Here is a 27,810-nt window from a genome sequence, read left to right as displayed (position 1 = left end):
TGTCAGTTCTATTTGCGGCAATTTCCTAGAGATGGCTTTGACCGAAGCGGGAATGTTTTGAGTTGTTTTGGGACTCCTTATTGACAGCTATGAGTAGGGATATAAATACAAATTTTTATGGCAATTATTACCCCTTCATTATAATCAAGGTGGTAATATTTCGGACTAACATCCGCGCTTCTCTTTTTTCAGATGCGGTCTTCCCTCAGATGGCTCTCCACCTAGGGGAACAGGAATTTCTAGGACTAAAAAGTAAGGTGGAAAGCACGTAGCACAATCCTTCGCGCTTAATACTCCCGTTTCGTGGCTTGTGCAGAGTTCGTCAGGTCGGCAGGCGCTAGATGCTGTACCCAATGGACGAACTTCATTCTTTCAAAAATAAGTCGTTTCATCTTTTAGCTGAATTCTGGCTGTTCAAGGTTCGTAACGTAATACAGACAAAATATTCACCACAAGATAAAAGGCAGACAAATATCATTGCCCCGAAAAGAGAAATGAAAGAAATTGCGATAGAATTACGAAATTACGAAAGAAATTAAAATATAGGAACCAATGCTATGCAATGTAGATAGTAATAGGCAAGATATAAGTGGAGGGAAGAAGACGTTGTATATCCCTTTTATATTTCAATATTTATTTTATATCAAGAAAACCTAAGAATTCTCTCAAAATGGATATTCATTTTAATAGTAGTGGCGCATTCTTTGCTTGGGTTTGCTTTGCTTGAGATCTCAGGGACAGCGGTGTATTCTGTATCAAGCAGCGTTACCAGTTCTCAATTGACCAATAAGCCTGGGGTTTACTTACATAGCATTATACTTGGAGGTCGTGGTACAAATATTTTAAATTATTACTTCCTGCAACTTGCACGCGAAATAAATGTGCCATCATAAATTAGAACAGCATATTTTGGTACTAACCTTGATGGTCCTGCTTTCTACGTAAATTTCTCTTGTTTTACAAAGCAAGCAGTGAGCAACACTTTTTAAACACAAAATTAGTGCGTATTCGAGCCTGATACGGAGACAGTCATTTTCCTCAATGTGCAGGTTAGTATGCAGCTTTACAGTAATATGGTATCAAGAACTACCGCAAATTTTTGTGTCATTTATTCTTCTTTGCCAAAGATTTAAAATGTGCGGTGTGACAGTAGGTCCAATGTGCATGTTTCTGGGGAAGCGGAGGTTATCATGATGAGCAGTATAGAGCGATTTGAAGGTTTTCGGGCGAGTATAGACCAGCCTAGCATTCCACAAGTCTAGCGGTTGGTTTCGCAAAAGGTAATATCGCGACTTCGCATTCTTTTCGCCCTCGTTAGCTGTTGCATGCTAGAAGCGTCCCCGGCAATGAACTCACTGCCCTTTGTTTTCTAGTTTATGCTTAGCATTCGTTGCTATGGAAAGTGCGGGTTTAGTTACCTTTTACCTTCGCGGACCATAATAAACATTTGGTGGAAATTCGTCACGCGCATTACAATGATCGCCGGTTCAGTAATGCAAAAAAAAAAACAAGTTAAAAAGCTACTCGTCCCAAGTGGAGTCATCGCTGCCTAAGAAAAGGCCAACAGCGTGAGCGAAGCTGTTCTAATACCTCTCTCGCCACGACAGGAATCTAGGCTATGGCGCTGTTCATGTTCTCTGTCGAAGCTTGGGCAATAACCTTCTAACCGCGCTACACTGTACACCGACCTGTCAGTGCTTCCAGAGTCGCATCCACATGCGCCACTTTAGAAGGCGCCTTTTTCATAGAAGTAGTGCTATGCTAATTGCACTGTAAAAATTGACATGGTTGCTTGAATTTTATATGCTGTAAGTAAACTGCTGCAAGATAATCAAGAGAGTTCCATGGGATGCTCATTATATCAAGAAGCAGAATGACTAGTAGTAGTAGCAGTAGAAAACATTTATTCAAGAAAGGATGATATGGCTATAGGCGGGATTACATGCGTCCTTAGTCCGTTACTCTTTTAGCCGATGCCCCTGCTACGGGCGTTTGAGCCCAGGCTCACGAGGTAGAATGTGAAATCAAATAAAATCTTTGTTTATTCTCTCCAGAAACATGGGAAATGAAAAAAGCTGCTGTTGTAAGCTGCTTGAAGAGTTCCCATTCCCTGTCAAATACAAGGATAAAAGCAGGGCACAGAGTGAAAATAACAAGATACAAAACCGCATAAAATTACAAAATGATGCATACTCGCACTGCCTTGAATGTGCAAAACAGAATTTAGAGCAGACTGCAAACACATTTGAGACATAGAACAGAATTAGATGAATTTACAAAGTGACACACAGGCAGAGTTAAGTAAAATCAAAACAACGCACCTCAAATTTAATATCTCACCCGTTTTAGAGGTGCAGAAACCTTTCATGGAACTCGCGAGTAGGATAGGTTACCGTATCAGTACCCAATTCATGAAAGTAGTCAATAGTTTTCAGAAGTAAAAAACGCAACATGGCACCGCCATAGTTAGTGCTAATCAAACCAGACTTCCAATATTCTGGATGCGTCGGAGATGTGTGTGAATTGAGGCGTATGTCAACTAGTCGTGATTAAAAGTCAGTATCACATCTTGTGTCATTTATCAGTGCTTTACTCTGCCCATTACAATAAAAATTTGTTATTTTATTTCTACCAACATTTATAGTAAAGGATATCTTCCATCATTAGCTATTACTGTTACCCTTTTATTTTGCATTCGCAGTACATCGTCTTAATATTTGTAGTAGTGGCGCCCCATATTAGAAGACAGCATGCAAAATGCAATAAATATAAAATAAATTAGAAGCCTTTAACGGATAAGAGGAACATCCCTATGTCTGTACAACATAGCGATTGGTCATGCTAATTCATATAGTCATAGATCTATGTGTCCATCCTAATATTACGCATATTGGTGCGAAGTTATCAACTACTTTAGTGGAATTGAACTACTGAACTACAATACATTTTTTTTCACACGGTTTTATTTGTTGCTGATAGACATGGTGACTCAAAAACGGATTTTTTGCTTTTGTCTGCATAGAAAAGGGGTCGCCGTTGGAATGGATTTTGTCTGGAGGCTTCTTGTTCTGGTGCATAAAGCTGAGAAGAGCCTATTTTAGTTGTAATTACGGTGTGCGGTATATATAAAGCTGCAAATTTAGGTCGGCTACCTATCCTTAGATTCCTGTTCAGGGCAATGACATACGAGATGATGTTACGTGTGTTAGAAAAAAATGTACACTCTGAATCATTAGCTTAAATTTTGTACACTACATCGATACACAAACTGAATTCCAAGGGAAGGAAAGCGTAGCAGGGGGCGGCAGAAAGTTATGTGGGCGGAGGAGATTAAGAAGTTCGCAGGGGTCAAGTGGATGCAGCTAGCACAGAACCGGGTTAATTGGAAAAATATGGGAGAGGCCTTCGCCCTGCAGTGGGTATAATCAGGCTGATGATGATGATGATGATGACATCGATACATATGCAAAGGCTGTATGCAACCTGGAAGAAAGGCGTTTCCGGTTAGTCGTTGTAAAACATGAGGTGAGACTTGACTAAGAATGTGATGTTTTGAGAACATTATCGGGAAGATTTAGGTTGGGCGACTAGAATGTGGAGCTAATGACCGTATGGTGTACAATGCAAGGTACTTGGTACCAGTCGCTACAAAAACCTAGTGAAATTCTATCATTTAGGAGTTGTTTACAAGTTGTTTACAAATATCCGGAATTATAGGCAAGTTCGGTCTTGGTGAGCCAAATGAAGCTGGACAGAGGCTAGTAGAGTTTTGTCAAGAAAACAACCTGACCATAGCGAATACTCATTTTCAACAGCACAAGAGGCGCCTGTACACATGGACTTCACCGGACGGTCTGTACAGGAATCAGATCGATTATATTCTTTGCCGGCAGAGATGGAGAAGCGCTATACAAGGAGTAAAAACAAGGCCTGGGGCCGATTGTGGCCCCGATCACGAGCTTCTTGTTGCCAAAATTAAGCTTCGATTGAGGAAAACGCAGAAACTAGAAGGCCTTTTTGGTATGATCTGGATCAAATTCCATTAGAATATGCTGTGGAAGTGAGGAATCGATTTCAAGAATTAGATCTAGAAGACAGATAGCCCGAAGAGATGTGGACTGATGTTCGTGATATAATACAAAAAGTTGCTACTAAGGCAGTTCCAAAGCAAAAGAAATGCAAGAAAGCAAACTGGTTATCTGAAGAGGCTTTGCAAATAGCTGAGGAAAGGAGGATGGCAAAAGTTATGGGGGAAAGAGAAAGATACAAGGTACTCAATGCGGATTTTCAGAAAATAGCAAGGAGAGATAAGAATGCCTTCCTGAACATACAGTGCCAAGCAGTTGAGGATAACAGCCAATTAAGGAACACAAGAGCTCTGTATAAGACAATCAAAGATATCAAAGGAAGCTTCTGTGCTATGCTGGGCGTGATAAAGGACAAACGAGGCTAGGACCTCAATGAAGCCTCAGAGATAAAGAAGAGGTGGCAGGAATACACAGAAGAACTGTACAAGAAGGACCCGTATGTGCAAACCCAACATAAGACGGTTGTGATTACTGATCTCGAGCCGGGCATCCTGAAGAGTGAAGTTGAATGGGCCTTAGCCAGCCTTGCTAAGAACAAAGCTAGCGGAATTGATGGCATTCCAGCTGAGTTGCTTCAAAACCTCAACCATGACGCTGTTAACATTCTGCATACATTATGTCAGAAGATTTGGACAACCCTGCAGTGGCCACAGGATTGGAGGAGGTCAGTTTACATCCCCATTCCAAAGGAAGGCAGTGCCAAAGATTGTTCCAACTACCGCACGATCGCGCTTATTTCGCATGCTAGCAAGGTGATGTTCAAAATCCACCAAGGTAGGCTGAAGCAGTATGTTGATCGGGAGCTTCCGGACGTGCAAGCTGGGTTTCGCAAGGGCAGAGGAACTAGAGACCAAATCGCTAACCTTCGCTGGTTCATGGAAAAAGCAAGAGAGTTGCAGAAACCTATCTACTTCTGCTTTATCGATTATGCAAAAGCGTTTGACTGCGTAGATCACAGCAGATTGTGGCAAGCTCTCCAAGAGATGGGAGTTCCATTTCACCTCATCTGTCTCCTCAGGAACCTGTATGAAGGGCAAGAGGCCACAGTCAGAACTGGGCATGGTCTTATTGATTGGTTTCCGATCTAGAAAGGAGTGAGGCAAGGCTGCATACTGTCGCCCTGCCTATTTAACCTATATGCAGAGTGCATCATGAGGAAGGCCGGTCTGGACGAGTCTTCAGCTGGAGTGAAGATTGCTGGAAAACGTATCAACAACCTTAGATATGCGGATGATACCACTTTAATGGCAGAAAGTGAAGTGGAACGCAAGAAACTTCTGATGCGCGTACAAGAAGAGAGTGAGAAGTTTGGACTAAAACTGAACATTAAAAAGACAAAGATCATGGCGTCTTGCCCTATCAAGTCCTGGAGCATCAATGGACAAGAAGTGGAAGCCCTGACAGATTTTCTGTTCTTGTGCTCCAAGATTACCTCGGAAGGAGACTGCAGCCATGAAATTAGAAGGCGCCTGCTTCTGGGAAAGAGAGCAATGGTTAGCCTTGACCGCCTAGTAAAGAGCAGAGACATTAGTTTGCCAACCAAGATCCGTATAACCCGTGATATGATCTTTCCAGTTGTGATGTATGGATGCGAGAGTTGGACTGTGAAAAAGGCTGACCGCCGAAGAATTGACGCGTTTGAGTTGTGGTGCTGGCGAAGACTCTTGAAAGTTCCTTGGACTGCCAGAAGATCAAATCAGTCGATATTGTCGACCATAAACACTGACTGCTCATTGGAGGGGCAAATTCTAAAGTTATAGCTAAGCTACTTTGGTCATCTTATGAGAAGAGAGAAGTCGCTGGAGAAAGATTTGATGTTGGGAAAGGTTGAGGGTCGCCGGAGAAGGGGTAGGCAGCGAACACAATGGTTAGATGGCATCCTCGAGGCACTGCAGATGAAGTTATGTGATGTAAGGAAGATAGTGAGAGACTGGAAAGCGTGGCGTGACATGGTCCATAGGGTCACGAAGAGTCGGACACAACTGAACGACTGAACTGAACTGACTGTATAAAGGGTAATGACATTATTTTTTTCTGTTGCCACATACATTACTAAAACTGCATACGGTGCCCTTTTTTGAACTTTATAGTGTTTCTAAACAATACACTTACGTCATTTATTGTGAAGAGCCTGCTAGCATTAACAGAAGCACTCACCTCCCTGGCGTCGTATTTGTGGTATATTTAAACCAACTAATTCTCCAATGCCTTACGTTTAATTGCTTTATCGGTTTCCGTTGAACATCAGAAGTTCCAAAGTCAGAGAATCAGGACGGATAAATAAAAGGCTTCCGAATTTTTATAATCTGCTCTTGACTAACGCACTCTTTTGCATGGATTTGCAATGTTATGGAGAAGAAAATGTTCACTTTTTTAGCAATAACACGATGAAGTCTGATGAAAAACACAGTTCCACCCTCTTACTCATTAGGCTTAAATCTACGGTCAGCGGCCGTATACATTGCGGCTTCCCTATACAATACCTCTTATCACAGCGATCGCGGATTGCTGTATAATGGGGTATTGATTGCGCATTACTGACTCCGTGCTTAGACCTATGTGCTCGATATAAATTTATCTAGGAAAAATTTTACTCAGGCACTTTTTTGAGTCCTCATTTAAAAAAAATAACATTATTCAAGGGTACATAAGCTTTTACTAGAGGTAAAGAAAATGTGTATCCGCAAGAGGGTACAGCAAGAGAGAAGAAATAAGCTAATAGAAAACGAAGAAATGGGCGGATAGAAAAACTATACAGAAATAATGCTAACGGCAGAAAGGCGTAGGATTAGTGCTGCAGCCAAATTGAAGGAAGACCCACGCAACTGACAATGAATATTTCAGGCCAAGAAATACGCAAAAGTTTGATGCGAATGCCGTCGCATATCCTGGTCGCCAGTGTCCCGCTGGCCGTTAGTACGACGGACACATCTCTTCTTTGGTCCCTGGAGGGCTTATTGTGTATTAAGGCGAAAGCCTTTAATGCCTCGTATTTTCGTTTGCAAATGTGTCCGTATTTCGTGTGCATGCCTTATGGGCATGTGCCAATCACCATTGAATCAATACTTCATCAATAGCAATCGGATGATAGCCGAATACGATTTAAGGCATTATCAAAACAATTTCAAGATAACTTACGGCTTATAATAACATAGTTGAGCAGATATCCATAGGAACCACTGTATTTGGTGGTTATCGTAGCTATCACTCACCATAACGTACTAGTTAAGAGGTTATTAAATAACACTAAGTAGACATTAAGTAGTACTCAGAAAGTGTAAATCAAATTTAACCATCACTAGCAATAGTAATAGTTAGATGTTTACAGAAATCCATAGCCGTCAGGTGGCGACGTTATCGGTCGAGACTTCATGATCGGATGTGACGCCATCATGACGTCACATCTGGTAGTATCTAAAAACCGGAAGTAATAATGATGTCACAGCCGGTCATTCTGTCATTACTGGTGATGACATCACCAGGAGATTCACGCATATGCGAAGCTGATCCCACCGGGCGTTGCATCCAGACATCCGTGTAGGGCGTTTCATTTGGCGCTTCCTGGAACGACGCACTACAGAACATATGTAGAAATAGACGCTGTACAGCACGCATCAGCGGCGTTTAATATTGGCGGAAAACAAAGAAAAGGCGCCGTATTTGTCACAATTCTAGTCAATACCAAACGGTATCGCAGTCAATGCCCAAGCAACGAGGCGGGGAAGGCTGCCGCCGCGAAGCACTTTAGTGAGCCAAAGTGCCCCTAATTTTTTTTTTCTTTTACCAGTGCAATTAACCTCATCATTCTTTACATTGGAATCTGTTCTTAACGCCTTTAGGGTATTCGTCGCAAGAATTGCACGAAAAAACATTTTCTTGCTTTGTAATCATTACATCCATTTTGTAGAGAAGGTTTCAGCTCAATTTTTTCAAAACAAAGCGTTTAATATACCTCGTAGAATAGAGGCAGCTCCTCCTGCAGCTTTCCTTGTCATGAAAAATTTCAGCCGTTTTGTGAGTAAGGCCTCAGTAACTTCGACATTGATTTTAATATATGAATCACTGCCGCGATTAACCTCTTGAATGCCTAAACTTTAAATAAGTGGCCATCGTCATGGCATAGCTCCTGAGTCTACTTCTCCAGCCCAGTCCACAACATTCGCTGCGAAGAATGAGGTTGCAAAAAAAGAAATAGTTCTCCTTCTTCGTTGTAAGCATAAAGAATCAGGCTCCTTACCGCGATTGCAAAATGGTACAGAAACTCACATCTCGCAATGAATGATACATGCAGTGAGCGATAGCGTCTGATTTACTTATGCGGCCTTTAATTCAAGGAATAAGAGCGAAAGTCTGGGAACGAAATTTTTATGCAGAGCCAAGAGCAGGGGCGGAAGGCTGATGAAAATACCTCTACCAACACCCCGAAAATAGGTGTCTCTTCATGCCCCCCCCCCATCTTTCTTCTTTCTCTCCTTCAAGGATTCCAGACGATATCATTTATTATCAACAATGTTGCATGTATTCACAACTTCTTATTACTTTTTCAGACCCTCAAAGCCATCCATAAAGAACCCAAATAGGCCATCGTCTTGCTGGGCATCCGTAAGTGCAGCTAAAATTATTGAGATAGAACAGGAAGTGTCTGTAACAGTTTATGAGGTGGTTTGAGCAAGTGTTCGCTTAATAGCTGAAACGCTGCTGCGCTGTGTACTGCTTTTGGTCTTATAAAACCATAAAATGCAGAGTATGATTATGAAATGTTGGTTTGCAACAACGAAATATAGATTTGAGAGAAATAAACAGCAGTTTTATTCCATGAATGCTTTATTACTGTATTTAGGCACGTGGTGCTCTTTTTTTTTACCTTTTGCAACTCTTCTGAATAACGCAGGTTAATTTCTGGACTTCTGGTCAAAGAATACTGTCAAAGAAGAGCGTCTAGGGGGTCAAAGAGGAGCCTCTTTTGATGGCCTAATTCAAATTATTTGCATGCTGAGTCCTCCATCGCACAAATGATGAAAGGCGTTCGTTGTTCGACAAAGTTGCCATTTCAAAGATATGCTGCTGTATGATATGCAATCCACAATTGTTATTTCCGGAAGTAGCGAAACATGTTTTATCGCTCTAGCTTATAACCAAGATACATTTAACAACTTTCGATCGCGTTTAGGTGAAATGCTCGTTGTATAAGTTTATGAGAGGGCACATTCCTTATTATGCACTGTGTTTGTCAATCTACACAGTTTGTGGCAGCACCAGTACATTTCAGAAAATTGGCTTGTTCCTTAATAATGTAACGAACGTGCGGAAAGGTTCGTGCAATAAAAATTTGGGACCCTTGCCCATGAGTGCTGCGAAAGAAAATGGGCTGCTAGATTCTTCGTCCATGCATATTTCGGTTTACAACTGACGTTTAAAATGGTTGTTCGCCACCTCGTAACCATAATCAGATTGTACTTTATCAAAATCATTCTCGGTCCCAATATTGCATAAAATTATCCGAATATATTTGTTAAAAACACTTAAGTATTTCACGTCAGAATAGTTACCGTGTTGCGCATCTAAGAACAGCCATTTGTTGCGATATAAATAATAGTACCATCCAAATATTTTCAGCGCCCAGCGCAATTTACGCGTGCTAATTAATGAGGTTCTGTTGACTGCTGTTTTTCACGGGACGTAAAACAGGGTTGTTTTGCAGCCGTAGTCTTTAGGAACGACGGTTGGAAGCATCTGAAGACTGTGATAATATGAGACCACGACGAAAAAGCAATTCTTTTGGGTAAGAATGAAATTAAAGAAAACGTTGATGCGGATCAGTCCGCCCAGCCAATAGGCCAACTACTTATACAACAACTGTTTCAGAGCAGGATTCTTCGTAAATATAAACAGTGCAAGTTTCAATTAATACTGATACATTATTTAATGCTTCCTTCGCAGTGCCCCGTTGGTCGAGGGTTTTATGGAAGACCATGCGGACATGGTTGCACATGTCGTGCGAAGGTGCAAGAAGATAACGGCCCTCTTTACTGCATATCTACTCCAAATGGAGTAGTTCCAGCTAGATATGTGTAGCGACAAGCCGAGCGCACACGTATCATTGAGACATTTTTTATGAGAATGTGTCATATTAATCTCCTAATAGAGCTTTCTTACGCGCACTTCGCAAGTGCTTACAGTGGAAATACCGAAATCGAAACTCCAGCAGAAATACAACTTTCGATGCTGAGGCTGTTCAACAATATCATGTTAACCTTATTCAAATCTATTACTGCAATTTCGAATGCAGCTGCAAGCGAAAATGACATGCCGCATTGGGAGTATGGTTATAGCTCTCCTGTCTCTTAATTCACTCTGCGGCGCCCTTGGTAACCTGCTTAGCATGCATTCAGTTTGCTACATGCATATTCACCAATTGTAATATTATGCTTGCATTACTTCATTCATACAATCTGCCATATCATTTAGAGCTACCAAGTTATGTAAAAATCGACATTGATATGAACATCGCTTTATAATTTGGTATATACTTGCAGGGTGCAGCGGTGGCGTAGCGGTAGAACATCCGCCTCGCATGCAAGAGGACCGGGGTTCAAATCCCGGTGCCGCGCAATTCTCCACCGGATGACAAAAAAAAAAAAAATCCGCGTGTCGATGGAATTGCATATATAGGTTTGGGGTGCGACCTGATGCCGGTGAACACCTCCGGCAACGCACTCCCTCACCAGAACAGGAGTTGGCCACCCTGGTGCAGTAATTGGCCACAACCTCCTATGATAAGCTCCATAAAACCCCGGCCCTCAGTCACCAGCGGCTGCGGAACAACTGACCACGGCGGCGGTCAGACCTGTGACGCAGCAGGGGGTGCTAAGAAAGCCTGGCTCCGCTGGACAGGCCGCCATTGGAAACTGACCCTGGCAACGTTTAATGCTAGAACCCTAGCTAGTGAAGCTAGTTTAGCAGTGCTGTTAGAGGAACTAGAGGGCATGAAATGGGATGTCATAGTGCTTAGTGAGGTTAGGAGGCCGAATGAGGAATATACTGTACTGAAGGATGGGCATGTACTGTGTTATCGAGGTTTACCAGAGAGGCGACAACTAGGAGTAGGTTTCCTTGTCAATAAGTATATAGCGGGTAATATAGATGAACTCTATAGTATTAATGAGAGGGTTGCAGGCATCGTAATTAGGCTTAATAAGCGGTATAAACTGAAGGTTGTACGGGCCTATGCACCTACATGTAGTTATGATGACCAGGCAGTTGAAAGCTTCTATGAAGATGTAGAATCGGCAATGCGAAAAGTAAAGACGCAGTATACTGTACTAATGGGCGACTTCAATGCCAAGGCAGGGAAAAAACAGGCAGGAGGCAAGGCAGTAGGTGATTATGGCATTGGTTCTAGGAATAGCAGGGGGGAGTTACTAGTTGAGTTTGCAGAGCGCAATAACTTACGAATCATGAATACCTTCTTCAGCAAACGGAAGAACCGAAAATGGACATGGAAAAGTCCTAACGGAGAGACTAAAAATGAAATCGACTTCATAATGTGTTCAACCCCCGCCATTGTGCAGGATGTAGAGGTAATCGGGAAAGTTCGATGTAGTGACCACAGGATGGTGAGGTCCCGAATTAGCCTAAATCTGAAGAAGGAACGCAATAGATTAGTAAGAAAGAAACCCATCAACGAATTAGCGGTGAGGGGGAGGGCAGAAGAGTTCAGGATCTCGCTACAGAATAGGTATTCAGCTCTAACTGAGGATGGCGACATTACCCTAGAGGCAAGGAACAATAATTTCAGAGATATCATTACTGAGTGCGCGGTAGAAGTAGGCGGTAGGATAGTTAGAGAGGATACCGGTAAGCTGTCTAAGGAGACGAAAGATTTGATTAAGAAACGGCCAGACCAGATCGAATTGGCCGAGATATCAAAGCTAATCAATAAGCGCAAGGCGGCCGATATAAGGAAGTATAACATGGAGAAAATTGAGCATGCTGTAAAGAACGGGGCAAGCCTTAAAGCGGTAAAGAAGAAATTGGGCATAGGCAAAAACCAGATGTATGCGATAAGGGACAAGGCGGGCAACGTCATCACTAATATGGACAAGATAGTCAAAGTAGCCGAGGAGTTCTATACAGATCTCTACAGTAGCCAAAGTAGTCAGGACCGTAATGAGATTGGGGGTAGGGAAAAACAGTCAGACGTTCCACCAGTGACGAAGGACGAGGTCAAGAAAGCACTAGAAACTATGAAAAGGGGGAAATCAGCTGGAGAGGATCAGATAACTACAAATTTGCTGAAGGACGGGGGGGATATCGTGCTAGAAAAACTGGCCACCCTGTATACGCAGTGCCTGGTGTCATCGAGGGTACCGGAAGCATGGAAGAATGAAAACATTATCCTCATTCACAAGAAAGGGGACTGTAAGGACCTTAAAAATTACAGACCAATCAGCTTACTGTCTGTTACGTATAAGGTATTTACTAAGGTAATCACTAATAGAATCAGGACAACCTTAGACTGCAATCAAGCAAAGGATCAAGCAGGGTTTCGGAAACGGTACTCTACTATCGATCATATCCATACCATCAATCAGGTGATAGAAAAATGCGCGGAATATAACCAGCCCTTATACATAGCATTCATTGATTACGAAAAAGCATTTGACTCAGTTGAAACCTCGGCGGTGATGCACGCATTGCGAAATCAGGGGGTAGACGAGCCGTACGTGAAAGTGCTGGAAGATATATATAGTGGCTGCACAGCAACCATAGTTCTGCATAAAGAAAGTAACAAAATTCCCATAAAGAAAGGTGTTAGGCAAGGAGACACAATCTCCCCAGTACTATTCACAGCTTGTTTAGAGGAAGTATTCAGAGACTTGGAATGGGAGCAGTTAGGGATAAGGCTAGATGGAGAATACCTCAGTAATCTGCGATTTGCTGATGACATTGCCTTGCTAAGCAACTCGGGAGATGAACTGCAAATAATGATTGATGACCTAGACAGGAAAAGTAGAAAGGTAGGCTTGAAAATCAATATGCAGAAGACTAAGGTAATGTTCAACAGCCTTGGGAAGGAACAGGAGTTTACATTAGGTAGCGAAATACTGGAAGTAGTAGGCGAATATATCTACTTAGGACAGGTAGTAACCGCAGATCCGGACCATGAAAAAGAAATAACAAGAAGAATAAGATTGGGATGGAGCGCATTTGGCAAGCACTCGCAGATTATGACTAGCAGCTTACCGGTATCGCTCAAGAGGAAAGTATACAACAGTTGCATCTTGCCTGCACTCACCTATGGGGCTGAAACGTGGAGGCTAACCAAGAGAGTTCTACTTAAGTTGAGGACAACCCAGAGGGCTATGGAACGAAAAATGGTAGGGGTAACATTAAGAGATAGAAAGCGTGCAGAGTGGGTCAGAGAAATAACTCAAGTTAACGACATTCGAGTGGAAATTAAGAAGAAGAAATGGACATGGGCAGGACATGTAGTGCGAAGAGAGGATAACCGATGGTCGCTGAGGGTAACAAACTGGATTCCAAGGGAAGGAAAGCGTAGCAGGGGGCGACAGAAAGTTAGGTGGGCGGATGAGATTAAGAAGTTCGCAGGGGTCAAGTGGATGCAGCTAGCACAGAACCGGGTTAAGTGGAGAGATATGGGAGAGGCCTTCGCCCTGCAGTGGGTATAATCAGGCTGATGATGATGATGATGATGATGATGATATACTTGCAAGCGCAGATTTCGAGCACTTAGTCTGCCTCGAATCACGATAGAGATAGCATGAATTTCGATCTTAAACTTGTATATTAAAGGTGCTTTCCTAGTTTGCAGCTGCTGTGAACTTTATCCCGTTATGTGGTCTTGAAACAACGAAACTAACCAGCCCCTCCATATTAGGTCATGTGGCCTGACAATAACAGTGAGTTTTCGTTCACAGTGTTGTAAAGTCAGGAGGTCCTGAAAATTGAGCCAATAAGATTGGGATGTGTACTTATGGGAGTTCAAGTGTGGCCTGAAACTTTGCAGAATAGTTTGCACAAAATTGCCTTCCACATAACTTTTGCGCTATTTAAATGTCTCTAAAATAGTCATCATCATTCATCGTCATCAGCCTGACTATACCCACTGCAGGGCGAAGGGCTCTCCAATATTTCGCCACTTACACCGGTTCTGTGCAAGCTGCATCCACTTGACCCCCGCGAACTTCTTAACCTCATCCACCCACCTAACATTCTGCCTCCCCCTGCTACGCTTTCCTTCTCTTGGAATCCAGTTTGTTACCCTCAGCGACCATCGGTTATCCTCTCTTCGCACTACATGTCCTGCCCCTGCCCATTTCTACTTAATTTCCACTAGAATGTCGGTAACTTGAGTTATTTCTCTAACCCACTCTGCACGCTTCCTATCTCTTAATGTTACCCCGACCATTTTTCGTTCCATAGCCCTTTGGGTTGTCCTCAACTTAAGTAGAACTCTCTTGTTTAGTCTTCACCTCTCAGCCCCTTAGGTGAGTATAGGCAAGATGCAACTGTTGTATACTTTCCTCTTGAGCGATACCGGTGAGCTGGTAGTCTTAATCTGCGAGTGCTTGCCAAATAGGCTCCATCCCAATCTTATTCTTCTTGTTATTTCCTTTCCATGGTCCGGATCTGCAGTTACTACCTATTTTAAGTAGACATAATCGACTAAGACTTCCAGTACTTCGCTACCTGATGTAAACTGTTGTTCCTTCCCGAGGCTGTTGAACATTATCTTATATAGTATAAAAGACAAAATAACAGTTTGTTGACCACTTCTCTCGACAGAGATTTGTGTGCGTGCCCTTCAATAAGGTGGCTCGCCAATAAGTTCGCCATAAGATATAACCGATATGATTAACAAGATCTTCTATGCGATCGACAACTTCTGAACATCACAACTGTTCTAAAGCCAACAGACCAACAGATAGACATTCTCGCCTTTAGGATTTGTAACTATTGACCACCAGACAACATGCTCCAAACCGGGCCACGAATTTGGTCAACCATAACTCGCTCTCTCTCTCGCCATACACACTCATTGCTGTAAATACTTCTTTACAATTAGAGCTCAATACCTACCGGCCTCCAATAAACTGGCGTTCCTGGCGATCAGGCTTTTGACTTAGCAGAGAGTGCTATAAGCTTTCGTCTCCGGAGCAGCAACAATTGGAAACTGAACCTATTAGAGTTCGAGGATAACTTAATACGATAAAGATTTTATATCCAGTGGATCAGAGCATCGAAAATGAGTTGCCTTTTCTGGCGCTGCTCTCTTGGCGCAAATATGCGAAAGCATAAAACTGTTCTACTGCTCAACGCACATCTCGAATGCGCTACTAATACGAAGGGGAAACTGGCAATACTGAAAAGCATGAAGCTATTTCTCCTTCGTATGGGTCTGTGTGTTGGGCGCTTCGACATGCATTTCAAAATTTCTTTTTCATGCGATTGCGCTTTCTTCGTTGCAGGCATGTTGTCACATTGAATGATCAAATGTATGATAGGAAAACCGACAGAAAGAAGGGAACAGGACTGGCACTTGATTATAGTGAAGTTTTAAGCTCTGTAGACGACTACAATAGTCAGTAACTGCAATCCAAAACTCGTGGTACATGCCTTAACGAAGGGTTGGTTCACCAATCGCAGTTTCATAAATAGCCGAAGCTTTTATGTCATGTGATAGCTACCAGGATAATCTACGAGCGCCATTTGAGCCAACAATTTGAAATAAATGTATACAGCATCGGTGAGCTGTTATATTGTTTCATAATAAATAAGTTGTTTAGGAGTTATGCAACCTTGATGTTAAAATTATTGACTTGTGGGAGAGGAAAACCTACAAAGAAAATACAAACGTAGAAAAAGGACACCAAAATGTCTCTAATATCGACTGCCACAAAAAACTGTCCCATCAGTAGTGAACAGACTTTTCAGGCAACGAATCCTGAGTTATCCTGAGTTAAATGGAAAAAGGACACAAGCTGCGTTTGAACGCATCAGTGCGATACGAAAAGGGGGTTAATGTACAGGCTGTGGGAATGTAGCATTTGAAGGCTTGTTATAGCGCGCCTAGATATTTAGTGAAGAAAGGCGTTGATAGTTCCTCTGTGAGTTATACCTCTTGCACTCTAAGCACTAGTGAGATACTAACGCTTTGCGGCCCGAATCTCTATAATCGGGAGAAGGACAAGATCTGCTTCTTAGTTTAGAAGACGTGTACTGAATGAACCCTTTTCAACTGCAATTAGTTTCTTATCGACTTCTTATGAGGATTCCATATGATACTGCAATGCTCTAGAGATAATAAGCTTCATATCACACTGGTCTGTCCGGTCTGAGGTTCACACCATGCGTGACCTCTCTGGTATGAGCTTCATATGTGATATCTGTAGTTATAGCTTTATACCGGTTGGTTACAAACCTGCTTGAAATGTATGCGATAGATAATACCAATATGATATTTATACTTTGCATTATTGTGATATTAACATGAGTAACACGTTCAAAGGTTTTTCTGGGAGCCGTTGCTAGCCTGATGGTCATTTCTTCCTATTAGACAGAGAGCAAAGGAATGAAATACAGGAGATAAACACCTACAGCTGATTTCAGATATCGCCAGGAAGAGGCTCCGTCCTTGGAAGGCTGCTTATTAAGGGTGGTAGCAGTAAGAAACCTCTTCCTCCGAAAATATATGGAAACTCAATGTGAACTGCAGGCAGGGATTGAAAAAGAGTCTTTATTTACAATTTATTACACGAAAATATCAAGTTTACGCATCTTAAGCGCGTTTTCATGAACGCTCCGGAAGGTGTTCCTGTCGAACTTTTCTAAAATGACACACACACACATTGATGACTTAAATAAGGTAGACTGGCTTATGTGATTGTTTAGTTAGGATATGTGTCCAGCGATTAGTAGATTTCTTAAGTGCCGAGGGTCGGACAAATTTAAAATAATTCTCAATGACTGAGGATTGAAACTGTCACAAAGAAACAAAGTAGTTGGAGCGTAGGGTAACTTTTTGTTGCGATGATAGTTTTCTAATTAGTGACACAAGCATTTAAATGTGGAAGAACATAAATGAGAAGTGCTCTCAATGGCATCATACACGCACGACTTTTTCAATAATCGTTTTAATGAAAGCTCAAATCTTGAAAACCCGTGTTCACAAACTTTATTCCACCTGCTGCTTCTTATCGCGACCAAATCACATGTGTAAATTTCATGTTTCTGTTATATAGCGCTGAATATAGTCTGCATGCCATTTGTGCAGTTTCGCTGCCTCTCTTAAGTTGTTTGTTTAATTGTTGTTTTCTATCTTAAGTTTGTTTCATAACATTTCCTTTTACTGCTGAATCTGCATAAGTCCACATAATAGAATCGCCGTTATTTTATTACATATTACGAATTGGTTTAGCACCGCAAATTGATATTCAGGTATTCAATGACACACACACACACACACACACACACACACACACACACAGAGATATTGTCCACCATAAACCCTTACTGCTCATTGGAGGGTCAAATCTAAAGTTAAAGCTCAGCTACTTTGGTCATCTGATGAGAAGAGAGGAGTCGCTGAAGAAAGATTTGATGTTGGGAATGGTTGAGGGTCGCCGGAGAAGGGGTAGACAGTGAACGCGATGGTTAGATGGCATCCTCGAGGCACTGCAGATGAAGTTATGTGATGTTAGGAAAATAGTGAGAGACCGGAAAGTATGGCGTGACATGGTCCAAGGGTCACGAAGAGTCGGGCACGACTGAACGACTGAACTGAACTGATCACACAACCAACCACACTGTCCTCCGCTCGCGAGTATCACATGGATATCTCTTTGTGATAGGAGGAGGAGGACGAGGAGGAGGAAAGGCAGGGAAGTTAACCAGTAAAAACAACCGGTTGGCTACCCTGCACTAGGGGAAGGCGATGAGTGGATAATAAAGTTGTGAGAGAAGGATAGTTGAAGTTAGTAGAGTCACATAACAGATACGCCACATCACGTCAGAGTCATGTCATAGCAAACTCGTAGTCTTTCGGTTAGGCCTGTGGTTCTCATAAAACGGAGCAGTACCTGGGAGGCCTTCACCGCAGACAATCGCCGTGGCCAGGGACCTAAAATCTCAGTTTAACTCAATGGGCGTCCATCTAGATGCTCCAGCATATGGCACAGACGCTGCCTTTCCTCCCTGTATATCGGGCCCTCACAAAGAATGTGGCCTATAGACTCGTCGCATCCACAATTTGTGCATGCAGGGCTGTTTGCCATGCCTATCATAAAAGAATACGAGTTTGTGAATGCTACACCAACCCACAGAGGGCACAGCAAAGCTTCTTCGCGTTGGGGTAGGCAAGATGGAAGGCGGAGCTTCAGGTCAGGGTCCAGGGATTTTAAGCGGCAGTTCGCAAACTGGTCAGAATTCTACAAGGAGAGTGTGTACTCGCGTACAAGTGCGCCCGCTGCATCTGCCCTGGAAAAGGAAATCATCACAATCGCCGTCTTGGTGGGCTGTTCGTGCGACTTCGTCCGCTCGAAGATTGCCCGCTATGCCGCTATGTCCTGGAAGCCACTGGAAGATGATGTCATGTCCTCCATTAATTGCACAGTGATGAATTTGTCCTATTTCCGCAACGAGTTGTTCATGAGCCCCACGGCCAAGAGCCGCTTTTAAGGCTTGCAGGGCTGCTTTTGAAGAGCGTGCCTGGCCTCTTGTCCAAGTTTTGCAAGCGCAGCGTATGCTACACCGCCCTGCCCAGCGATGATCACCATCTGCAAGAAGCCAGCGCAGCGTCAAGTTCCTCCACGGAGAAGGGAAGGTCCATTCGTGAATCTCGTGAAGCTGGAACATCGTTCAAATGTAGCGTTGCTGTTGGAGTCGATTGGCCTGCTACACTAGCGCAGAATGTTTCTGCTACCTCGACCTCACTACGTCTTTGATAGAGTGCGAGAGATTTGAATGGGTAGAGCTGTTTAGGGGATGTTCGGAGACCGCGAACGACATTCCAGATGCGTGATAAAAGCTTGCGGGGATCAAGCGTTTCGCAAAATGACCGCCAACATTTTGCCTGGAGGGCTTGAATTCGGCGCTGAGTTTTCTTTTGCAGGCGCCTCGCATCTCTGAGGTATCTACAACCGCCCTCCGTCGCATTGCCCGCAGGCGCTGTAATTCCGTATCAAACTCTGTGTAGGTAGGCACTGGGGGGAAGAAAGACGTCGTGCTTATCATGGCCTCCTTAATTTTCTCTTCAATACTTGCAGAGAGGCCTGCTGTGCAAGCATCTTCCATAAGTTCTTGAAATGCCGACCAATCGATGTGGCGCAATCGTAGGACAGACGTGGATGTGGAAAGGCCATTAATGATCACATATGTAGGAATGTAGTCATTTCCGTGTGTTCCTATATCTGCAAACCATTCGACGTTACTGGCAAGACATCGAGACACCAAAGCTAAATCAAGACAGCTGCTGTAAGTTGCCCCTCGAATAAAGGTCGGTGTACCGTCATTAAGACATTGCAAGTCATAATCAAAGGCGAAGGACACAAGCTTTCTTCCCTTGAGGTTCATTCGAACACTTCCTCACATAATGGGGTGAGCGTTAAAGACTCCTATGATGATCCAAGGGCCAGGTGCAATCACCATCAAGTTGCTCAATCGTGTTGCGTCAAAACGACTGGATGGCGACATATGGCTTGTGGGGTTTAACGTCCCAAAGCGACTCAGGCTATGAGAGACGCGTGGATGGCGACATATACGCACCCACAAGTGTAAACGTGAGATTGCGCTTCTTCACTGTCAGGCAAACGTACTGGTTGTCGTTGCTGGCAGTAACCGGATGGATTATATATGTGAGTTCTCGCCTAATATAAATGATGACCTTGCTGTTCCCCTGGTGCGTTAGAGATGCAAATTCCTCGTAGCCTGACCGTCGTAATATCTTTTGTACATTCGGCTCAGAAATAACAAGGATGGGGATGCGATTTGCATGAACATATTGTCGAATATCTGCAATTCGGGACTGAAGCCCACAGACATTCCATTGAAAAATAACAGGCATTGAACATTGAACATTGAACAGGCATTGAGGCGTCCTTGAGTGTTTTTCTAAATGTTAATGCTAGGGGAGCCATTGTGCCTTTAACTGTAGAGCCGCTAAAACTGGTGTTAGCGCGTCCACAACTTGCAGCGCATACTGTGTTGCTGGCGTGTGCAGACTAGATGGCACAGCGTGGGTTTTATTCGTCATGGACGTGAGAATGGCAATTACTTGTAAGTCTTGGCCATGTCCCACATCGTGACTTTTCTCTAGTTCGGTGGTAGGTGCAGGACATTCAGTTCGCGGCAAGTTTCCTGGCACAGCGGACGTGGAAGGTTTTGGTAGCGGTGGCCAGTTAAAGGGCAACTCCGGGGATTTTTCGAGGTCCACCAATTTGAATAAGATTTTACAGCATGTTTTTCTCTCTCCTATGAACTTTCACACCAAGTTTTACAGCTGTGCGGTTTGTAGTTTTCATGCAAATCAATTTTAAAGTTATGGGCATGCCTGAGCAAATCGTGACCTCAAGAGGAGCGATTTCAACGGGCAATACTGTGCTTGCCTTTTTGCGACGTCACACTCAGTACCCGCTCGCTCGCGGCCCGCCGTAGCGGTACTTTCCCGCTCCTTGCGCGTATGTTGACTGTTGACAGCGGCGAGGGGTGATCAGTGCATTTCTTTATTATTCCTGCGATGGGCGGGGGTAGTTGCTTCTGTTGTGCTGTGGGATGCGCAAACGCTTCAAAAAAAGAAAAAGGCTGGAGGTCTCTTTTCACGCCTTCCCGTCCGAGCCGAAGTTGCGGGCCCAATGGTTTCATGCTGTTCGGCGTGCCAACTGGTCTCCAAGTTCAAGGAGCTTGATCTGCTCGGCGCATTTCACTCGTGAATGTTTCAAAAAGAGTGTGCATCTGAAGGAAATGTTCGGGCTGGTGAAGCCAGGCTACAGGAGGCGCCTGAAGGCTCATGCCGTGCCGGCTGTGTTTGCCTACAATGCGTCTGCTAAACCTCCCATATACCGAGGAGCTGCAATAAAAAGGCAACGCAAAGAGGTAAGATGCCATATTAATTTCAGTTCTGACCTAATTGGGGGTGCAAAGAAAAGGTTCCTTCTTTTAAACACGCAACTTTGCACCGAATGCAAGGCGATCGCTGCTCAGGCGGCAAAACCGACGTAGCTCGAGCTAAGGTTCTGGCGCCTGAGCAGCGCGCAAAACAAGTTACTATTTTGCCTCCGGTCTGCAGATGTGCGCCAAGTATTTTAGTCCTCTTCAACTTTAGAGAGCTGAGCTATCGACAACTGTTGTGAAGCGATCTTCCTGTGTCGTCCTTTATTTAGCTCCGTATTTTATCGCGCTATTCGTTGCAATGGATCGCAACCAACTCGCTCAAATCGCTCCACTTCTACAACACGTTTCTTATACAACGGGCTGTATCCCACGTTTTCACATTTTCTCTATTAAAAAAAATGCGCTCATTCTGTTTCGACCTTTCTTTAGTCCCCGTCGCACTGCTCGTTGCAATGAATCGCTACGAACTCGCTAAAATCGCTCCACTTCAACTATGTGCACTTGACCACCTAGGTACCAAAGCCGTTACGAGGCGCTCATATTCGCCTTCGCTGTCTATTTTTGTTTTGACAGTTTTGTGAAAGCGGATATAAGATCTTCGATGTGCACATGCGAAATATGGCTTTCTGTGCGTCACGCGAGCAAGTTACATGTCTTTTACGTACATGTGTATACTTACACGCTCTCGGCGCGCAGTAAAATACGATTTGGCAGCGGTACGCCTACTGACTCGAGCGACGGGAGGTCCAACATCGCTGTTTCTGGTTGTCTGAAACTTCTGAAACTTAACTCAAGCCGTTTCCCGAGAGAAAGGCAGTTATAGAAGACCATGCACCGCCCCTACACCTTGCTTCTTATCACATTGATAGCCTCCTTGTGATAGTGCTCCTCACTACATTAATAGGTACTTGTTTTGCGATTTTAAAGCATTCGCAAATTATTGTAGCCCCATTGTGAACAAAAGCCAGCACCCGGCAAAGGTTGTGTACAGACAAAAAAAGCCACCATAAACTGACCTAATATAAAGTTGCATTAAAAGTAAGACTAAATTGATAATGACTAAGAATGACTCAGCAAAATGAAATTGTTTGAGTGACTTGCTCAGACCGAGATATGTAATATGTTGTCATAACATAATGATAATTAAGTGCCCCAAAAAATTTTCATTCTGAATATTTTTCTCGTATTTTTAACATCTTGTCAAGGATGCCTGCGGTGAGTGGGAGCTTGTGGAGGGCACCGATGAACCTACATGGCCTGTTGGTGAAGGCAGCACAGAGGAAGAGCCAGCACGAACCACAAACTGAAACTGTCCTGATGAGGAAGCTGTCACCTCTGAAGCACAGGCAGTGCAAAACACACAGCAGTATGTGTGCCCTACTGATTCGGCCATCGCAGACGAAGCGCCAGTAGAGAACTTGGACCTAATCGGCCAACAAAATTCAACGTTCTACAGTAGTGAGCCAGGCACTTCTGTGGCATCTGTGCCACGTACAAAAAATTCTTCAGTGCAAACACTTGTCCAGAAATATTCAAAGACAGTGTAGGCATTGGTCCAAATGACATCTATTGGTGAGCACAGGTTTCAGTTCAGTTCAGGCGTTCAGGCGTGTCCGACTCTTCGTGACCCTATGGACCATGTCACGCCACGCTTTCCGGTCTCTCACTATCTTCTTAACATCACATAGCTTCATCTGCAATGCCTCGAGAATGCCATCTAACCATCGCGTTCGCTGCCTACCCCTTCTCCGGCGACCCTCAACCTTTCCCAACATCAAATCTTTCTCCAGCGACTCCTCTCTTCTCATCAGATGACCAAAGTAGCTGAGCTTTAACTTTAGAATTTGACCCTCCAATGAGCAGTCAGGGTTTATGGTCGACAATATCGACTGATTTAATCCTCTGGCAGTCTAAGGAACTCTTAAGAGTCCTCGCCAGCACCACAATTCAAACGCGTCAATTCTTCGGCGGTCAGCCTTTTTCACAGTCCAACTCTCGCATCCATACATCACAACTGGAAAGACCATAGCACGGGTTATACGGATCTTGGTTGGCAGACTAATGTCTCTGCTCTTTACTAGGCGGTCAAGGCTAACCATTGCTCTCTTTCCCAGAAGCAGGCGTCTCCTAATTTCATGGCTGCAGTCTCCTTCCGAGGTAATCTTGGCGCCCAAGAACAGAAAATCTGTCACAGCTTCCACTTCTTGTCCGTTGATGCTCCAGGACTTGATAGGGCAAGACGCCATGATCTTCGTCTTCTTAATGTTCAGTTTAAGCCCAAACTTCTCACTCTCTTCTTGTACGCGCATCAGAAGTCTCTTGAGTTCCACTTCACTTTCTGCCATTAAAGTGGTATCATCCGCATATCTAAGGTTGTTGATACGTTTTCCAACAATCTTCACTCCAGCTGAAGACTCGTCCAGACCGGCCTTCCTCATGATGCACTCTGCATATAGGTTAAATAGGCAGGGCGACAGTATGCAGCTTTGCCTCACCCCTTTCTCAATCGGAAACCAATCAGTAAGACCTTGCCCAGTTCTGACTGTGGCCTCTTGCCCTTCATAAAGGTTCCTGAGGAGACAGATGAGGTGAATTAGAACTCCCATCTCTTGGAGAGCTTGCCACAATGCTGTGATCTACGCAGTCAAACGCTTTCGCATAATGAATAAAGCAGAAGTAAATGGGTTTCTGGAACTCTCTTGCTTTTTCCATGATCCAGCGAAGGTTGGCAATTTGGTCTCTAGTTCCTCTACCCTTGCGAAACCCAGCTTGCACGTCCGGAAGCTCCCGATCCACATACTGCTGCAGCCTACCTTGCAGGATTTTTAACATCACCTTGCTAGCATGCGAAATAAGCGCGATCGTGCGGTAGTTGGAACAATCTTTCGCACTGCCTTTCTTTGGAATGGGGATGTAAACTGACCTCCTCCAATCCTGGGGCCACTGCAGGGTTGTCCAAATCTTTTGACATAATGTATGCAGTGTGTTAACAGCGTCGCGGTTGAGGTTTTGAAGCAACTAAGCTGGAATACCATCAATTCCGCTAGCTTTGTTCTTAGCAAGGCTGGCTAAGGCCCATTCAACTTCACTCTTCAGGATGCCCGGCTCGAGATCAGTAATCACAACCGTCCTATGTTGGGTTTGCACATCCGGGTCCTTCTTGTACAGTTCTTCTGTGTATTCCTGCCACCTCTTCTTTATCTCTGAGGCTTCAGTGAGGTCCTTGCCTCGTTTGTCCTTTATCACGCCCAGCTTAGCACAGAAGCTTCCTTTGATATCTTTGATTGTCTTATACAGAGCTCTTGTGTTCCTTAATTGGCTGTTGTCCTCAACTGCTTGACACTGTATGTTCAGGAAGGCATTCTTATCTCTCCTTGCTATTTTCTGAAAATCCGCATTGAGTACCTTGTATCTTTCTCTTTCCCCCATACCTTTTGCCAACCTCCTTTCCTCAGCTATTTGCAAAGCCTCTTCAGATAACCAGTTTGCTTTTTTGCATTTCGTTTGCTTTGGAACTACCTTAGTAGCAACTTCTTGTATTATATCACGAACATCAGTCCACATCTCTTCGGGCTCTTTGTCTTCTAGATCTAATTCTTGAAATCGATTCCTCACTTCCACAGCATATTCTAATGGAATCTGATCCAGATCATACCTGAAAGGCCTTCTAGTTTTCTGCGTTTTCCTCAATCGAAGCTTAATTTTGGCAACAAGAAGCTGATGATCGGTGCCACAATCGGCCCCAGGCCTTGTTTTTACTGCTTGTATAGCGCTTTTCCATCTCTGCCGGCAAATAATATAATCGATCTGATTCCTGTACAGATCGTCCGGTGAAATCCATGTGTACAGGCGCCTCTTGTGCTGTTGAAAATGAGTATTCGCTATGGTCAGGTTGTTTTCTTCACAGAACTCTACTAGCCTCTGCCCAGCTTCATTTGGCTCACCAAGACCGAATTTGCCTGTAATTCCGGATATTTCTTCACTCCCGACCTTAGCATTCCAGTCTCCTATGAGAAAAACGACGTCTGATGATGGGGTGCGGTCTAAAAGGCATTGTAGGTCCGCATAAAATCTCTCAATGTCAGCTTCTTCAGCAGCAGTGGTCGGTGCATAAACTTGGATAACTGTTATGTTGAAAGGGTGACCTTGGATCCGAAGAGAAATCATTCGGTCGTTTTTGGGGTTGTACCCTAGCACTGCTTTGCCCATTCTTCTGTTTACTATGAGAGCGACCCCATTCCTTCTCTTCGATTCGTGCCCACAATAAAAGACATAATGGTCGCCGGAGTTAAATTCTCCCATTCCGGTCCACTTGAGCTCGCTGATACCCAAGATATCAATGTTCAATCTGTCCATTTCTCGCTTGACGACATCCAGTTTACCTTGCGTCATAGATCTTACATTCCATGTTGCTATGTGATATATCTCCTTGCAACATCGGACTTTCCGGTCGCTTCCCGACACATCCACAACTGAGCGTCCTTTTGGCTTTAGCCCAGCCGCATCATTCGTCCTGGAGCTACTAGGAATCGCCCTTTGTTCATCCCCAGTAACATGTGCGACGCCTTCCAACCTGGGGGGCTCATCTTCCGGTGCCATATCGATAATGGTATTGTGACTGGCCATAGGTTTTTCTTGGCAGGAAATACTGGAGTGGGTTGCCATTACCTTCTCCAGTGAATCACATTTTGTCACAACTCTCTGCCGTGACCTGTCTATCTTGGGTGGCCCTACACAGCAGAGCTCACGACTTCATCGAGTTTCGCAAGCCCCTCCGCCACGACAAGGCAGTGATCCATGAAGGGGGAGCACATGTTTACTCAGTAATAAACCACTGTATGACTGTACTACTATAATTTACAGGCACGCAAGTTCATTTAGGCTCAACAGAGGACAGTGCCACCCAGACAGATACATTCAATGTGCAAGGACACTTAGAACAGCCTGATCCCAGATGCTCGAGTCCGGTACCTGGTGTTAGTGCTCCCCCTTTGATGAATACAGGTATGCAAGATTTCAAAAATTTTGATTTGGATGATAAGGATTCAGTTCATGATTGCACTTTTAGTCAGTGCTCTTTTTGAGACTTGCTTTTCTGAAATATATTTCGGTTAAACTTGCCTAGGCATTGCATCTATGAATGACAGTACTGCTTTCTTAAAATCTTTGCAGTCGAAAAAGTTCATCTTAATCCATCATTCTAGTATATTTTAGTTAGACCCAGTTCCTGTTTCATAAGCTGGAATGATTTTAAGTAATCGACAAAGCCTTCCTTTGTAGTTGCATGACTGTGCATGGGTGGATGCTTTTGTGGCTGAAGCAACACCAGCTAAGATTTCACTGAGTACCATGAATTAACATTACTACTTTCATAATGATCACTCTGGCCACACCTTGAAATCTGTTGGCCATTTTGTTTGGCTAAGTCTGTAAAGTCAGACGTCTTGGTGCACACTGGACCTGGCTTTTAACCTAGACATCATGAAGTTACCAACAAGAAATCTGAAGAAATGTTTAACTTTTTTTTAACCTCATGACTCTACTGAGGGAAATGTGATAATGCGTAGTTGTCTTCATAATGCATTATTTTTCAGGAAAAATTACCTCTGGACAGACAACTCAGATTCCAGTGATTCAGACAGTGGTGATGATGATGATGATGATCTGTAAGTAACAGTTATTGTGTAGAGTCATTCTTGAAAATCTTCCAAGTTCATTGCTGTGTACTGGTTACCTTCCTGCTATAAAAGGACAGCTTATTTGCAGTACTGTGCAGGAGAACAGGAGCAACAGTACACAATAAGAGACGTGAACTTTGTTCCCACCACTTAGTTACACCACCTGCACAAAATGCCACCTCAGACTGCATGTTTATCTGCATATGTATGATATGTTGTATGTTTCCAAAGGCATAGGATGTAGTAGAACTGAGCATTGAGGAAGGTCATAAATATGTACTCTCGGTCTTATGGATGCAAATTCTCTTGTGTGGTGTTAGGAACATTGAGATCATATACATATATTTCAATTATGCTAACATGTGCTTAGGTCTGAATAAGGTATATAACAGCAGTAAGGCTAGTGTATCGCTCTGATGTGTTTTTTTTTGCACAGCATTACAACCAAAGTGCGGCAATACTACAGCGCAATACAAGTAAAGGTGCATTTAAAAATTGTAGGTGTGCCTCTGAGCTTTGCAGTTTTTGTTATAACTGGATACGCTACTATATAATGCCTGCTTGTAAACAAGCATAAGCAATTAACAGGTGCAATTTTTTTGGTATTGTGTCCCTGAAACCTTTTTCTGTTGCACAGAAAAATGGTGGGGGAGGCTGACATTCCTTTGGGCCACCTGCAGTAAGCCTACTGCAGGTGGCCCAAAGGAATGTCAGCCTCCCCCACCATACACACAATGGTCACACAATTCCTGCTTTTGTCGCCTGGGGTCATACCTATTAATGTGCTTCCTTCCATGTGCTGTCTTTTTTTTCCCTCTCCCCACCTGCACTTTCTTCCACTCCCCGCCTGCACCTGCTTTTTACCTCACCCATCACTACAATGCCATTGTACTCTGCGCACTCTGCGCACCTGT

General features: G+C 43.7%; 1 long non-coding RNA gene across 1 annotated transcript; it reads left to right on the top strand.

Moving 5' to 3' along the window:
• The first annotated feature begins 191 nt into the window (after positions 1-191).
• Positions 192-10,618, top strand: LOC146193298 (uncharacterized). The gene is made up of 3 exons (XR_014706431.1): positions 192-252; positions 8,636-8,690; positions 10,029-10,618. It is a non-coding gene; the product is annotated as an uncharacterized LOC146193298 (long non-coding RNA).
• Positions 10,619-27,810: the final 17,192 nt, after the last annotated feature.

This window comes from Amblyomma maculatum, chromosome 4 (assembly GCF_055883805.1).
Source record: "Amblyomma maculatum isolate TAMU_Amacu chromosome 4, ASM5588380v1, whole genome shotgun sequence".
NCBI lineage: Eukaryota > Metazoa > Arthropoda > Arachnida > Ixodida > Ixodidae > Amblyomma > Amblyomma maculatum.
Note: the sequence above shows the minus strand (reverse complement) of the source record. Positions and strands in the feature narration are given on the sequence as shown.